General features: G+C 42.4%; 1 protein-coding gene across 2 annotated transcripts in view; it reads left to right on the forward strand.

Moving 5' to 3' along the window:
* The window catches only part of sema3h (sema domain, immunoglobulin domain (Ig), short basic domain, secreted, (semaphorin) 3H), a 234663-nt gene that overhangs the window by 117156 nt on the left and 101480 nt on the right, over positions 1-16027 (forward strand). The window lies entirely within an intron of this gene.

Raw genomic sequence — 16027 nt, forward strand, 5'->3', positions numbered from 1 at the left:
CTTGTTGAAAACATAAGATGCCAAAAAAGTAACTCAAGCTTGAAGGTTTGCTGAATTCTGATACAGATGACTCAAGAGCAGGGAATTAATTAAAACATGTAAGATTCTCAGTGGTGTTAACAGGGTGGATATGGAGAGTCTAGAACTCGGAGTCACTCTTTAAAAAGGATTAACCCACCTAAAACTTTTTAAAACCTCAAATTTCTTTCCTAAAAGGGGAGTAGAAGCATGCATTTTTTAAAGATAGTTAAATTTTTAATTAACATAATGATAAATAGCTACTGGGGTAGCTGGGAATGTGGAATTAAAGTTGCAGTTAAGTAGGCCACAATATTGTTGAATGCTGGAGCAGGATTCGAAAGGCAAAGGTTCCATCTCTGATCCCAATTTGAGGGTACATTTATTGATTAGTCTTCCTCAAGGTAAGATTGATTGGATAAAGTAAGGGACCTTGCTTTTCCCTACATTCATCTGAATGGCTTGCGATTCTTTTGTGCTGGTGATCAGTGAAGTTATTCGTAATTAGGTTACATTCTGAAAATTACCCACAATATCGGAAAGGGAGCCTTCCTGGTAAACAGGCACACATTGTGAACCAGTCAATTTATTATTCCCATCAACATCACTGGCTCCAGTACCACCCCGTAGGTCAACCCTCCAGTCACTGCTACACCTTCCCTTCTGGGCATTCCAGATGGAGCAAATGCAGAGGGAGAGGGAGTGAGGGAGAGAGAGAGAAAGGAAGAAGAAGGGAATGAGAAGGAGAGAGAGGGAGGGGAGAGAGAGGGAAAGAGGGAGAGAGAGAAGAGAGGTAGAGGGAGAAGGGGAGGGTAGGAGAAGGGGAAGGAGTGGAGAGGTGAGAGGAAGAGGGGTGGGGGTAGGGAGAGAGATATGTTTTGTTTGGCTTAATGGAAAAATCTGTGGAAAGAAGAGCTTGTTCCTGCTGCAATGCAGAATCTTGCAACCAATCCTAGGCTTTTACATAGAACACCGCAATACAGAAACAGGCTCCTATGCCCATGATGTCTGTCTGCCTTCACATGGTCTGTATTCATCCATTGCTGATACAGGAGAGAGTGCAAATGCTGGAAATCTGGGGGAACGTAGCAGTTCAGGTAGCAAAATGGACTGTCGACGTTTTGGATTGAGACCCTCATGAAGACTAGAAGGAGACAGGGGAGATACTGTACCTGGCAGAAAAAGGTAGCTTGATAGAATGAGCTCAAGCTGGCTGATGATAGGTGGATCCAGGTGCGAGGGGGATGATAGGCAGGTAAGGGAGGGCTCGAATAGGGATGATGTAAGAAGCTGGGAGGTGATTGGTAGAAGGATGTGAGCAAGGGAACTGGAGGAAGGAATGGGGTGATGGGTCTGGTGGGACAGGAAGAAAAAGTAGCTGAATGAGGGTTTACAGAAAAAACAGAAATCAATGTTCATGCTGGCACTTTTGAGAATGATATGGTGGAATATGAGGTGTTGCTCCTCTAATACACATCCAGCCTCAACTTGGCAGTAACTCTAACTTCTGGTCATTTTGCCCCTCCCATTCTCTCTTCTTCCATTCCACACTCTGGCTCTCCTCTTACCTCTTCTCTTCTGCTCTGCTGCCTAAAATCTACCCCTGGTGCCTGTCTTCCTCCTCTTTCTCCCATGGTCCACTCTCCTCTCCTATCACATTCCCCCTTCTTCAGCCTCTTACCGCCTATCACCTCCCAGCTTCTTACATCATCCTCCCACCCCACCCTCCTGGCTTCACCTGTCACCTTCTAGCCTGTACTCCATCCCCTCCACCACCTACTTATTCTGGCTTCTTTCTCCTTCCTTTCCAGTCCTGATAAAGGATCTCAGACTGAACTGTCGACTGTTTATTGCTGCCTGACCTGCTGAATTCCTCCGGTACTTTGTGCGTGTTTTGCTTGGGATTCCTAGCACTTCTTGTGTTTTGGATGAGCTGTGACTGTTTTCCCTGGAAGGAAGGGCCACCTTAGAGAGGTTTATAAAATCCTAAGGAGCATAGATAAGATGTTTCCCAGGGTTGGGGGTGGGGGTCTAAAACTAGAGGACAAACGTTTGAGATGAGAAGTGAAAAGTTTAAAGAGGATCTGAGGATCAGGTTTTGCCACACAGGGAGTGGCATATACAAACATATATGGAACAAGCTGCCAGAGGAGGTGGTACATATGCTGGCAAATGGGACTAGAATATATAAAGCCTGTTTCCGCGTGGTATAACACAATAACTCCATGAATGGCCCACTCCTGTTCCTGTTTAGGCAAGGAAACGCATAATCAACTTGGCGCAGAGAAATTAGTTGTTGAAAGAAAAGGTGGAAGGCAGAATAGCAATCAACATTTGAAGGAAATTTAAAAGACACAAGTCCGTAGATTTGTTTTCTCTCTTTTTTTTTTCTCAGATAGCGGGGTTACATTTGCCACCTTTCAATCTGATACATTTTTTCCAAATCTATAGAATTTTGTAAGATGCCAATGAGTGCATCCATTATTATTTCAATAGCTCCCTCTTTTACTGCTCTGGGATGTAGACTATCAGCCTCTGGATATGATCTGTTTTCAGTCCTATTAGATTCTCCAGACTCTTCTTATTTTTGGTTTATATATACACTCAGTGGCCACTTTATTAGGTACATCTGTACACCTGCTTTTTAATGCAAATATCTAATCAGCCAATCATATGGCAGCAAATCAAAGCATAAAAGCATACAGACATGGTCAAGAGGTTCAATTGTTGTTCAGACCAAACATCAGAATGGGGAACAAATGTGATATAAGTAACTTTAACAGTATAATGATTGTTGGTGCTGGATGGGGTGGTTTGAGTATCTCAGAAACTGCTGACTTCCAGGGATTTTCACACACAACAGTGCCTCGGGTTGACAAAGAATGGCACAATAAACAAAAAACATCCAGTGAGCAGCAGTTCTGTGGGAGAAAATACCTTGTTAATGAGAGAAGTCAGAGGAGAACGGCCAGGCTTGCTCAAGACGACAGTAGCTCAAGTAACCACACATTACAACAGTGGTGTGCAGAAGAGCATCTTTGAATTTACAACATATCAAATCTTGAAGTGAACGGTCTACAGCAGTAGCAAACCACACTGGATTCCACTTGTGTACCTAATAACGTGGCAACTCAGTGTACATAGATATAAATGCCAAGGTCCTGAGCTTTGGCGTTTGCTCCTTAAATCTCTCTACGTCTACGTAGCATTGAACTTTTGGCCTCCTACAAATGTCCTCTGTGAGTAGTGTTAAATTTGGCTTGTTGCAGAGATTCTCAAATAGAAGTTTCAAACTGTTTGGAAGATTGCCCTTTAAGTATCTGAAAGCATTGAGATTTACTGGTGTCTGTTTGGAGAGGTGCTGGGGGTGAAAAGATAAAGGCTCCAGCTGCTGAAGTTTCAACTATCCTTCAAGTCCTTTTGAAAACGATTACATCATCAACATGCTTCCAAAGATCATAGATCAGTCCTAATCTATGTGCTGTTCTAAGACCTTCCTGATGGTGAGCTTCCCAGAGATTTATGCTGTTTATTGTGGGAGCAGGTCACTGGAGTTCTTTATGTCCAGTGACATTCTGGGAGGTCTGCAAAGATGTTGCTTTGGGTTTTGACATTCTCATACTCCTGTTCCTTATACCCCCTCTCTCTCTCACATTGCCTTTTTTATTCTCGCAGCTCTCCCTTGCTCTCTGCCTCTCTCTCTCTCTCTCTCTCCCTCTCTCTGTACTCTCTCACTCTGTCACTCTCTTTCACACACACTCACTCTCAGAAAGCCCCTCACTGTTCAATTGGTGTTGCATATAACATTGGAAAGATTCTTATTTCCAGTCAGAGCAGAGTGATTTGTGGGAGGAGACCTGACATTGTTGATTCTATCTCCGACAGAAATTTTATGAGAGACATAAACTTGAAATTCTGGCATTAGCAAAAAGGGAAAATAGGATTGGCCTTCTGTATATTAAATCTCCTCGAGTAGATTACACATAGGAAAGCAGAATTAATTAGTATAGATTGTACTGAAGTGATATACATATTAGATTAGATTATGAGGACACTCAGTCCTCGTTTATTGTCATTTAGAAATGCATGCATTAAAAATGATACAATCTTCCTGCAGAAAGATATCACAGAAACATAGGACAAACCAAGACTAACTGACAAAACCACATAATTATAACATATAGTTACAACAGTGCAAAGCAATACTGTAATTTGATAAAGAGCAGACCATGGGCACAGTAAAAAAAAGTCTCAAGTCCCGATAGCCCATCATCTCACGCAGACAGAAGCGCCACAAACTTGCCGAAGCATTGGGAGCACCCGACCGCAGCCGACTCTGAGTCCGTCCGAAAACTTCGAGCCTCCGACCAGCCCTCCGACACCGAGCACCATCTCTGCCGAGTGCTTCAACTCCGCCCCAGCCGCCAAGCAACAAGCAAAACCGAGGACGTGGGGCCTTCTCCTCCGGAGATTCTGGATCATGCAGTAGCAGCGGCAGCGAAACAGGCATTTCAGAAGTTTCACGAGATGTTCCTCCGAGCTCTCACGTCTGTCTCCATCAAATAAGGATTGTGCACAGCACCCTACTTGACAAATAACAGACATCCCCACCGGGGTGGCCGCTGCGAGCTGCGTCGTGCTGCCATCTTCTCCTCCCTCATATGATACTTTCTCAGAAATGCTTAGACCTTTGTCTGGTGTGATTTCGGACAATTTTAATGTTGATACTCACCTGTTCCATGGATGATTCCACAGTGAGTGGGCCAGGAATAGAGGGATGTCCATTTAGGACAGAGATGAAGAGGAACTTCTTTATCTAGAGGGTAGTGAATTTGTGGAATTCATTGCCACTGATGGTTGTGGAGACCAAGTCATTGGGTATATCTAAAGCAGAGGTTAATCAGTTCTTGATTAAGGGTTTCAAAGTTTACAGGGTGAAGGCGTTTGAGAGGGATAGTAAATCATCCATGATGAAATGTCAGAGCAGACTCTATGGGCCAAATAACCTAATTCTGCTCCTATGTCTTAAGGTCGTGTAGGAAGATGGGTTATGTGTAAGAGGGTGCTGGGGCAAGGTAAGTTGTCCATGGCAGAAATTATACTTCCAATAAATGTAATAATGTGTTCCTGGTAAATAACTGTTCAGAACTAACAGCATCAAGCTACTTTTGAAAAAAATGTCAGAAGTGCTTAGAATGATAATTTCTATAGCACTGAAAGTTAGCAGAGAGTGAAATGAAGGGTGCGGTAATACTGTACATCAGGCCAGCATATAGGTCAGATAACAATTTATGTTAGGTTACTACAACAGCATACAATGGGGCATGTCATTACTATATATCAGGGTTCAGTAGCACTGTATTTCAGGATTATGATTATTTTAATTAGATTACAGCCATCTTATACCTCCCAGTAAAATTAACACAGTCAGACTACATCAGCTTTGTCAGAATACTATAAAACTGTCAGAGTAAAATTAAGTATACAGACTACAGTGATACCATAGGTCACAAATACAATAACATTCTCAGAGAATGCAGTATACAGAGGACATTCTCAGTCTCAGTACATTTATTTAAGAAACTTATGTCTCCTCGGCTTCCCTGTTTTCTATGCCAGAAGAATTCTGAGTCTGCATTAAATCCAAGAAGCAGCAAAAACCTGATTGCGGATTCACAGTTAAATAATGGATTAAGATCGCTGAAGTGACCTGCTTTAGTTCTTTACTTATAGTGCAATCAGATTTGCAGCTTGTTGTTTGCTCTGTCTCAGCCCATGCTTGGCCATCTCCCTGTACATTAGCCTACTCTTTCGCCAGTACTTAACCATCACTTGCCTTCTATCTCTGCTATATCTCACACTGCCTTCTGCATTCCTTCTAAAAGTGCGTTTGCAAAGGGTTAACTTCTGTAATAATCATTGATTCTTGTAAAGTGGCATTTGAATATAGAGCAGCCTTCTTCCTAGAAATGCTGTTAATTTCATCTGTTATTTGTGCTAATCAAAATGGTGGAATGGTCTTCTGGCGAACACATCACTTCCCCAGATGGAGATAGGCCTTAGCTGAATTGCCCAGGAAAACATTTCCTAGAATCATTGAATCATACAGCACAGTCAATTTGTAATTCCACTGGTAGCCCTGAGAATGAAAATTCTCATGTCTTATCTCTGAAATCTGTCCAGAGCTGAATAAATCCTTAAGGAGAAGCCCTGAGCGTTCTTGAGTGTGGGGCATAACCCAACCCAGCAATGTTAAAATGCTTGGTTGCAAGCCGTTTCTTTGCATGCACTGTGCAAAGACAGGGGTGCTTGGACCAAGAGATGATGTTTATGATGAACAAGAGCTTTGTGTCAGCTTGCATTCGATGAGGTTCCCGGTGCAATGTGTTCATCACTGATGTGGTCTGCTTGCGTTTCGCTGCGATCGTTTAAGGCATCGTGGCTTTGATGGAGGGGCTACCCAGAAGCTGAGTGCACATGCGCAGGCACCAATCCAGGGCAAGGTTGCGTAGTCCATCTGGACCGTAACAGGACTCACACATAACCACTTCGATAAATAGCTGGTGGTCTTCCAGCATGGAGGTGGGAGGAGAGAAAATTACAGCTAAAAGGTTAAAAAAAAAGCCACTCCTGCAGGCTGATTCTAGCGGTATGGTGTCGCGGGGGCAGTGGAATATGTTGTTTTGTGTCAAATCAGATCAGGGAAGATTGCGCTTGGCTGCCTGCAAGTGTCCGCACACTTCTGGTGTCATCAAATCAGTCCACAACTCACTAACCCTAACCTGGAATGTGGGAGGAATCGAGAGCACCGGGGGGCGGGGTGATAATGTACAAACTCCTTACAGACAGCCGTGGGAATCGAATTCTGATTTTACAGCTGGCTGCTGTAAAGCATTGCACTAACCACTACACTATCGTCCTGCACCCACCTCCCCCCATCCCCAGTCCGCAATGGTATTAACCTCGCTGTGTATATAATTTAATGGCTTTGGGTGGGATGGCTGACAACTCAGCCGTCTATGGCTCTGAGAGCCAGTGAGACTGCACCTGCTGTAGACCTGTTGGGCCGATAGTCAATCTGGAGCAGGTCCAGCTCCTTGCTCAGGCGGGAGTTAATTCGAGCCAAGACACAAACCTCTCAAAGCGTTGCATCACAGGACGTGTGAGTGCTACCAGGCAATAGTCATTGAGACAGCACGCCCTGCTCTTCTTGGGCACTCATATGACTGATGCCGCGCCATGGTAAATTAATAGATTTGTGATACAGATCAGCCATGATTGAACTGACTGGTGATGTATACTTAGAAATTAAATAGCTTATGTACCCTCGCTGCAGACATATATTGTGACTGCACAATGGTTTGAATTGACTAGATGCGAATGAAGATTAAGGTATTCTGCTGTATTTCATAGCTCAGATGGTACTGATTCTTTATGTCTAAACATTGACAAAGACTGTGAGAATGTTTCTGATGTAGTAATAACAGCAGGCTTTCCAAGCTGCAAGTGATTCAAGGCTGAGTTATATGACAGGCTTTTGCCGACCCTGTCACGTGCAGATAGCTGAAACTCAAAATCGCCGGCAGCATCCACACCAGCCGTCAACTTGTCAACTGCTGGTGAGCTCTGGAATTCATTACACATCCCGACGCAAAGGCTTAGCCTGTCAACGTGTTGGGTCTATCGTGAGTAAGAGGTTGTATTAGTGTTAGGTAAGTCTTTCAGCTGCTGGTCACATTCAGAGACAATGTGTTTAGTTGCACTGAGAATAGTTTCTTGTGTGCCACATTAGGGACAGTGGGAGAGGGCCAGCTTTGGTGTTGAGCTCCAGAGTTCTCAGATTAATGTGTCACTACTGCCAACATACTGACTACAGGGGCCAAACAATCCACTAAGGAAATTCACTATAAAAGTAGATAGATGTCACCATATTCATTTCCTTGCAGGCATTCACCGTAGAACAAAGAACTACAATGGAATCAATGAAAAACTACGTATCAAGACTGACTAGCAACCAAGTTCAAATTCAAGTTTATTGTCATCTGACTAAACCTATACGCAGCCAAATGTAACAACGTTCCTCTAGAGCACAGTGCACCCACAAAACATGTATCACACACAGCACATAAGACAAAATATTACCATAAATAAGTTAATAATTTGTAATTTAAACTGCATGTGAAGTGTGCAGCGCAGGTAAACAGTAGACAGCTTGCTGTCCTAGTGACAACATCTTGGTGGTGACAGGATATTTGTTAGTCACACAGCTTGAAGAAAGAAGCTGTTACCCAGTCTGGCCGTCCTGGTCCTGATGCCTCCTTTCTGATGGTATTGGGCCAATTGGAGATTGTTGGATGGCTGGTAGGGATCCTCACCAATGTGCAAAAGAAGGCAAACTGTGCAAATATAACAAATACCACAAATGTAATAAATAAATAGATAGATAAATAATGCTGAGAATGTGAGAATGCTGAGTCCAGCTTGGGATTGCGGGTACACAGTGAATGCCTCATCTACCTCAGTCTGCAGCAGAGCCAGCAAGAGAGAGGGAGGGACAGCAGATAATACCACTTACCATAAAAGGCCAGTGTTTTTATACTGTTTTTCACAGCCAATTTACATAAAGTTGTACAGTTCATGTACTAATTATAAAACAAAACTGCCTTGTGCATGGACGAGTGCCCTGTGCACAAAGAACAGTTTGCATTTTGTGTTTTAGACCCTGCAGCAGGACTTGGACCCTTAGCCCCTTCATTTCAAGGTGCAAGTGCTGTCGCAGGTGATAGGAGGATGGAAAGCTGAGGGAAAACTCCACTCTTCAAGCACCCAAGCTGGTGGGGAGTGGGGGTGGGGGAGAAATGGCAATCAGTCCCAATTGTCCCAACAAGTAGTTAAACTGACTGGAATGAGTAAGGGATCAGGATTTGTGAATGAAAGAGGCTCATTGTTCCAAGCACAAAGAGGGTGGTTCAACAATTTTTGTTAAGTCAATGGAACTTTACATTATTTAGCATCCATAAAGTTTTGGAAGGTACCATCTAACAAAAGTGTACATTGATTTAAAACAGAAAATGCTGAGGATATCTACCAGGTCAAGCAGCATCTATAGAGACAGAAATAGAGATAACATTTCTGGTTGAAGATGTTTCATGAGAACTGGAAAACTCAGTCTGAAACATTAACTCCACTTTTTGCTTTACAGATGAGTATCCCCAGCATATTCTGTTTTAATTTCTTGTAGTTCTTTAGATATGATTTACGATATTAAAGGAATAATACAAATACAAGAGTGCATTTACACTGTGGCAATTTGTTAAATGCTTTCAGACATTAATGGAAAATCTGGTTAGTCTTAATTGAGGTTGTTCATCCAGCCTGACTGGTTGCCCAGAGGCACGTGACCCGTGTCTTCATACAGGGCTCAGATTGTGGTATGGTTGACTCTTAAATGCCCTCTGAAAAGCACCAGAAAGTCACTCTGTTCAAAGTTAGTTAGAGCTGGGTTGTAAGTGCTAGCTTTGCCAACAATGTTCAGCTCGTGAACAATGAACAAATAAATAAATAGCATTTCCTATTAAATTACGGCATTGAGTCAATCCCTGCTGATCGTCTGTTCCCAGAATCAGCCTGGCTGGTTCCTACTGAGATTTGTTTTCGGCTCATTTTGTTTTCTCAGGGGGAATAAAGCCCAAAGACTACCCAGTCTGACATTATGTTATTTGAAGGAAGGACATCTTATTGTGGGATTAGCCAAGGGGCCACAAAACTTGAGCTCTGTGATGTGCCACACAGTTTTGCTGTACTGCCTCAACAGAAAATTCTACTCAGCCCACTCCTGTCAATGACGCATCCTCCATCCAATTCCCGTTATCCAATGTGCTACTCTGTATTCAGCTCAGAAGCTAATAAAGTAGTTTAAATCCAATATAATGTGACCAGGAAACTACTTTGTGTCAATAGAGCCATTAAACAGGAGACCCAGCAACCAGCACAATTTAGCACATGAGGTACCTTGGAATCAACCTGTGTGTTGTCTTTTGCAGACTGGTCCGATGCCCAAGTTGTTGTGATCTTCCATTGACTCTATTATGGTTATTTTTCTGTTACCGATTTATTGAGTATACCCTCAAGAAAATGAAATGAATCTCAGGATTGTGCCCCACAATCAATAGACTTGTCTGACCTCAGCACAATCAAGTTCAAAGTTCAAAGTAAATTTATTCTCAAAGTACATATAAGTCACCATATACAACCCTGAGATTCATTTTCTTGCGGGTATTCATAGTAAATATAAAGAAACAAAAAAAAAAGCAAAATACTAAATAAATAAGCAATAACTATTGAGAACATGAGATGAAGAGTTCTTGAATGTGAGTCTATAGGTTGTGTGAACAGTTTTGTGTTGAGGTGAGTGAAGTTGAGTGAAGTTATCCCCTCTGGTTCAAGAGCCTGATGGTTGAAGGGTAATAACTGATCTGAACTTGGTGGTGTAAGTCCTGCGACTCCTGTACCTCCTTCCTGATGGCAGCAGCGAGGACAGAACATGACCTGAATGGTGATGGTCTCTGATGATGGATGCTGCTTTCCTGTGACAGTGCTCCACGATGAGAAGGGTTTTACCCCTGATAGACTGGAACGTGTCCACTACTTTTTGTCGGCTTTTCCATTCATGGACATTGATGTTTCTATACCAGGCTGTGATGCAACCAGTCAATATACTCTCCACTACACACGTAGAGAAATTTGTCAAAGTTTTAGATGACATGCTGAATCTTCGCAAACTTCCAAGGAAGTAGAGGAGCTGGTGTTGTTTCTTTCTAATGGCATTTACGTGCTGAACCCAGGACAGATCCTCTGAAATGATAACACCAAAGAATTTAAAATTGCTGACCCTCTCCACCTCCGATCCCCCCGATGAGGATTGGCTGATGGATCTTCACTTTCTTCCTCCTATAGTCAATAATCAATTCTTTGGTCTTGCTGACATTGAGTGAGAGGTTGTTGCTGTGGCGCCATTCAGCCAGATTTTCGATCTCCTTCCTATATGCTGATTCATCACCACTTCTGATTCAGCCAATGACAGTGATGTCGTCAGCAAACTTAAATATGGCATTGGAGATGTGCTCAGCCCCACGGTCATAAGTGTAAGGTGAGTAGAACAGGGGCTAAGCACACAACCTCGTGGTGTACCTGAAGGCAAACTGAAGTGGATCCAAATTGCTCTTCCAGACATGAGTTGATATGTTTTATTACAAATCTCTCAAAGCACTTTATCACAGTTCATGTAAGTGTTACTGGATGATAGTCACTGAGGTGGGTTACCACGTCCTTTTTAGGCGCCAGTATAATTGAAGCCTCCTTGAAGCAGGTTGGTACCTCAGACTGCTGAAGCGAGAGGTTAAAGATATCAGTGAGCGCTCTAGACAGCTGATCAACACAGGTCTTCAGTATTTGGCCAGGTGACCTGTTTGGGCCAGGTGCTGTCTGTGGGTTCACCTTCTGAAGGATACTCTCACATTGGCCTCAAAGACTGTAATCACAGGGTCATTGGGGGGCTATGGGAGTTCAGGAAGTTGCCTCCATGTTTTCACAGTCAAACCGGGAATAAAAGGCATTAAACTCATTTGGGAGTGAAATCTTGTTGTCACTTACAGTACTGTTCCAAGGTCATAGAAACATATATACATATATATAGCTAGGGTGCCTGAGAATTTTGCACAGTACTGTAGTGATTTTATGTATTGCGCTATACAGTTACTGCTGCAAAAAAAAACAAATTTCATGGCATATGTGAGTGATGATTAACCTGATTCTGATATCGGTCTCTGTTGTGGACTGAGAGTGGGAAGGGGACAGGGAGAGGGGAATCATGGTTGGGAAAAGAGGAAGGGAGAGGGGAGGAAGCAGGAAGCACCAGAGGGACATTCTGTAATGATCAATAAACCAATTGTTTGGAATCAAATGACCTTGCCTGGTGTCTTGGGCCTGGGTGCGTCCGCACCTACGTCACCCCCTGGCCCAGCACTCTTTCTCTGCCACTTGTCCCACACCGTCCTGCAGTTCTCCACCCACACCATTCCTAATCCACCTTTACTCCTGCCAGATTTACAACCTCGCTCTCCGCTCCACATTGAGAAATACAGTACTGTGAAAATGTCTGAGGCACCCTGGCTATATGTATATACCTAAGACTAACGCACAGTTCTGTAAGTCGCTTGGTTTCACTTTGTCGGAGCTGATAGTGTTCAAGCCTTTTCACAGTTGTCAAGCGTCCTTCAGTGATTCATTCTGAATTGCCACTTCGCATGTGAGATCGTACCTGGACCTCTTGTATTTTACTTGGTTGCAGATCTCAATGCCATTGATCTACTCCCTGTAATGATATTTTGTGGAAGATAATAGTATAAAATTTCTTTGCTGCAGTTTTCCTTTTATGATAATGAGAGTCCAGTTTTCTTTATTATATTCAACCCTTTGAAGCTTATTTCAGATTTCTATTAGAATTCCTTACATTTTGGTCAGTTTACTGTAACAGTGCCATTCTAAGCATAATGGTAATGGTTGGGTTTGTTTCTTTATTCAAGGGAATTCAAAGAGCGTATATTCACCAGCCCCTACTTTTCCTTTACTATAAGCTAGCAAAGCTTTAGAAATGATATGTACAATCACTAAGAACGACAAAGAATGAATTCGAACACATCCACATGCTTTTGTGTTAAAGGCCACATTATGAAAGTACCCCTTTAAGGCAAAGTGAGTGATTAGTAATCCTAATGAGTGATAGCGCCTGTCTGTGCTGTTTGTTTGGATAGATTACATCTGGATTGCCGTGATTCCAGCACCGCTTTGGACTGGAACAGTGCACTTCAGGCTTGAGAAGCTATAATGTGGCAGGTGACAGGACTACTCAAGTATTCAAGCAGAAAAAAAACCTCTTCAAGAGTGCATGGGGTGTTAATGGATCCTTCCTCTCCTTTTCAGTATAAAGTAAGAACACCAGTATTTCAAATGGGCACACACTGAGCTAGGGCAATTCAAACATTCTAGTCTGTTGTAATTAAACTCTCAATAATAACATGCGTGTATATAAAGTGGGCAGGGATCAGGTATGGCATTTGATTCTGTTGAGGAAACTGACTAGGAAGGACTTGTGTTGGAACTACAAAGAAATTCTATTAATTCTATATCTGCATTAATATATTTTTATTCAAAGCATCTGGCATGTTCAACTGGACACAGAATTTATTTAAATTTAATATTGCTTCAATGTGGATCTTAATGGAAAGCATCCTTCTTTATAATCAAATGTTATATTATAAAATTCTGAAAATGATTTAACATAATGGTGATGTATTGTGGAAACATCTATTACAGCGAGGCTGAATTTTCTTTATTTTTCTTCGACATCTGTTTTTTTTCAATATTTGCAAAGACATATGCTCCTTGAAGAGTCCCTGGATGTACCAATATCTCTTGTTGTCAGCTGGAAAGGAGATGAGAAAAGACTTAACAGGTCACAATAGGAGATGTCCTGCTCCTGTAAGGTCAGGGATGGCACAAATGCACTGCTGGGATGTTAGAGACTCCTCGAGAGACAAAGGACAATTTGCAGGAGCTATGACAGGAAGTTCACTCATTGGTCATCTGACTCATTACTGCTTAGTGTTAAATAAGGCAGCAGGGCCAGATTCTTTTCTACTGCTATCGAAAAGGAGCTACAGGGGTCTTTGGGGTCACACCACCAGATTTAGGAACAATTATTACCCTTCAACCATCAGGCTCCTGAACCAATGTGGATAACTCTGCTTACCTTAACACTGAACTGATTCCACAACTCACTTTCAAGGACTCTGTAATTCGTGTTCTCAGTACTTTTTATTGTTATTATTTGCACAATTTGTCTTGATTCGTACATTGGTTGTTTGCCAGTCTTTGTTATGCATTTTCTTTTGTAAATTCCATTGTAATTTTTTTATTTTCCTGTAAATGCCCACAAGAAAATTAATCCCAAGGTAGTATATGGTGACATACGCATAGTTTGATAATAAATTTACTTTGAACTTTTCGGTGATCAGTCGTAGAGAGATACAACATGAAAGCCGTCCTTTCAGTCACCTGAATCATATCGACAATCAGCCATCCAATTACATTGTTTCTACATTAAACCTTTCATTTTTAATTCTCCCCATATTCCCATCAGCTTTCTGCATACCCTACATCTACACACTAGGGTCAGTCAGCGGTGATCAGTTTATCTATATGAGGGAAATCCAGGCACTTCCAGTGCAAACTATACCCGGGTGGAACCTGGCTCTTGGGCACTGTGAGGCTGCAGCTCCACAAGCAAGGACACAGTTTCCCTGTAGGACTATAAGAGCTAGGAGCAGCGTTAGGCCATTTAGCCCATTGAGTCTGTTCCACCATTTGATCATGCTGATTTATTTTTTTCCTCTCAATCTCATTCTCCTGCATTCTCTTCATAACCTTTGACATCCTTACTAATTAAGAACCTATCAACTTCTGCTTTAAGTATGCCCAATGACTTGGCCTCCAAGTTTCTCCACCCTCTGACTAAAAAAATTCCTTCTTACCTCTGTTCTAAAGGGATGTCCTTGTATTCTGAGGCTGTGTCCTCTGGTCCTTGACTCTCCCACCATATGAAACATCCTCTCCACATCCATTCTATCTAGGCCTTTCCTGTGGACAGCTAATGAGGCAAACTTTAATGTGGATCCACTATTTGCAAAATAATCTACCAGGCTATTTTCTCCACCATCACATTCTAGAAGTTCAGGGAGGACAAAAGGACTATAGCCTTTCCTATCTTGGAGCCATGTCCTTGCCCTGCTATTCAGTGATGAGAGCTGAAAAAATTTAACAAAGAATTGTCCTTTCTGCCATTTTTGAGCTGTTGAGATGATAATTTTCACAGCAGGAGAAACATTTCATGTTCATTTGGATAATTGGTGCTTTCTATTAAAGAAATCTGAGAAATATATTATCAGTAGCCACTTTATTAGGTACAGGAGTGAAGCTCGGTGAGCTCTTCTGCTGTGGTAGCCCATTCACTTCAAAGTTCACCGTGCTGTACATTCAGAGATGCTCTTCTGCACACCACTTTTGTAAAGTGTGGTTATTTGAGTTACAGTCGCCTTCCTGTCAGCTTGAACCAGTCTGGCCATTCTCCTCCGACCTCTTTCACTAACAGGTACAGTTATGTACGGAATAATGGGGGAGTCACAGACTTGAATCTGTGTCAGGCCTTCAGATGTTACTTGGATTTGTTTTAATCTCTTTGGTCAGAGATCAGTTGGGTTACGCCGTGTCAACCCAGGAATAATCCCCAGGTGATCTGAGGAGCTGAGGGGGTCTGGTGACCCTGCTTATTGGAGTTGTTACATCAATCTCTTCATATTGTGGGCAACGTAAACAATGAGTCAGACTCTGCCTCAGCTCAGAAGATGTTTCTGTGCTCATGGAACCTATCTCTATAAATCTTTCACCATTCAACAATTTTGGTGCAAGATTGCCTGGGATAGTTTCCATGAGGACAGAAGCACCTGAACCGAGTCACTGGTGATCTTTGTTCGCTAGAATAAATGATCTCCAATAACTCAACCAGACAGGGTGTTGCTTGTTTCCAGCTAAATGTGAGTTGGACATTGGCTGCATCAAATGTGATGTTCGCAGGGATGTCTTCACATTGGGGCATAGTCATTCCATTAGAAGAGTATTGGCCTGAAGTGTCAACTGTTTATTCCCCTTCATAGATGCTGCCTGACCTGCCAAGCTCCTCCAGCATTTTGTGCGTGTTACCCTTCATTCCATTTGATGAATAAATCCTCAAAACGTTATATTGTAAAAACATGCTTTATCAAATGTTTTACCTTTAAAATGAGCCAATATGTATTACACAGTTTGCAAGTGTAAGATGAGGAATTGCCAAAACAAGTTTACTTGGAAAAGAAAATCATAGCAGGGTTTTTTGCTTCTCCCTCGCATGCTCGGG

This window comes from Mobula hypostoma, chromosome 15, assembly GCF_963921235.1.
Source record: "Mobula hypostoma chromosome 15, sMobHyp1.1, whole genome shotgun sequence".
NCBI classification, from domain to species: domain Eukaryota; kingdom Metazoa; phylum Chordata; class Chondrichthyes; order Myliobatiformes; family Myliobatidae; genus Mobula; species Mobula hypostoma.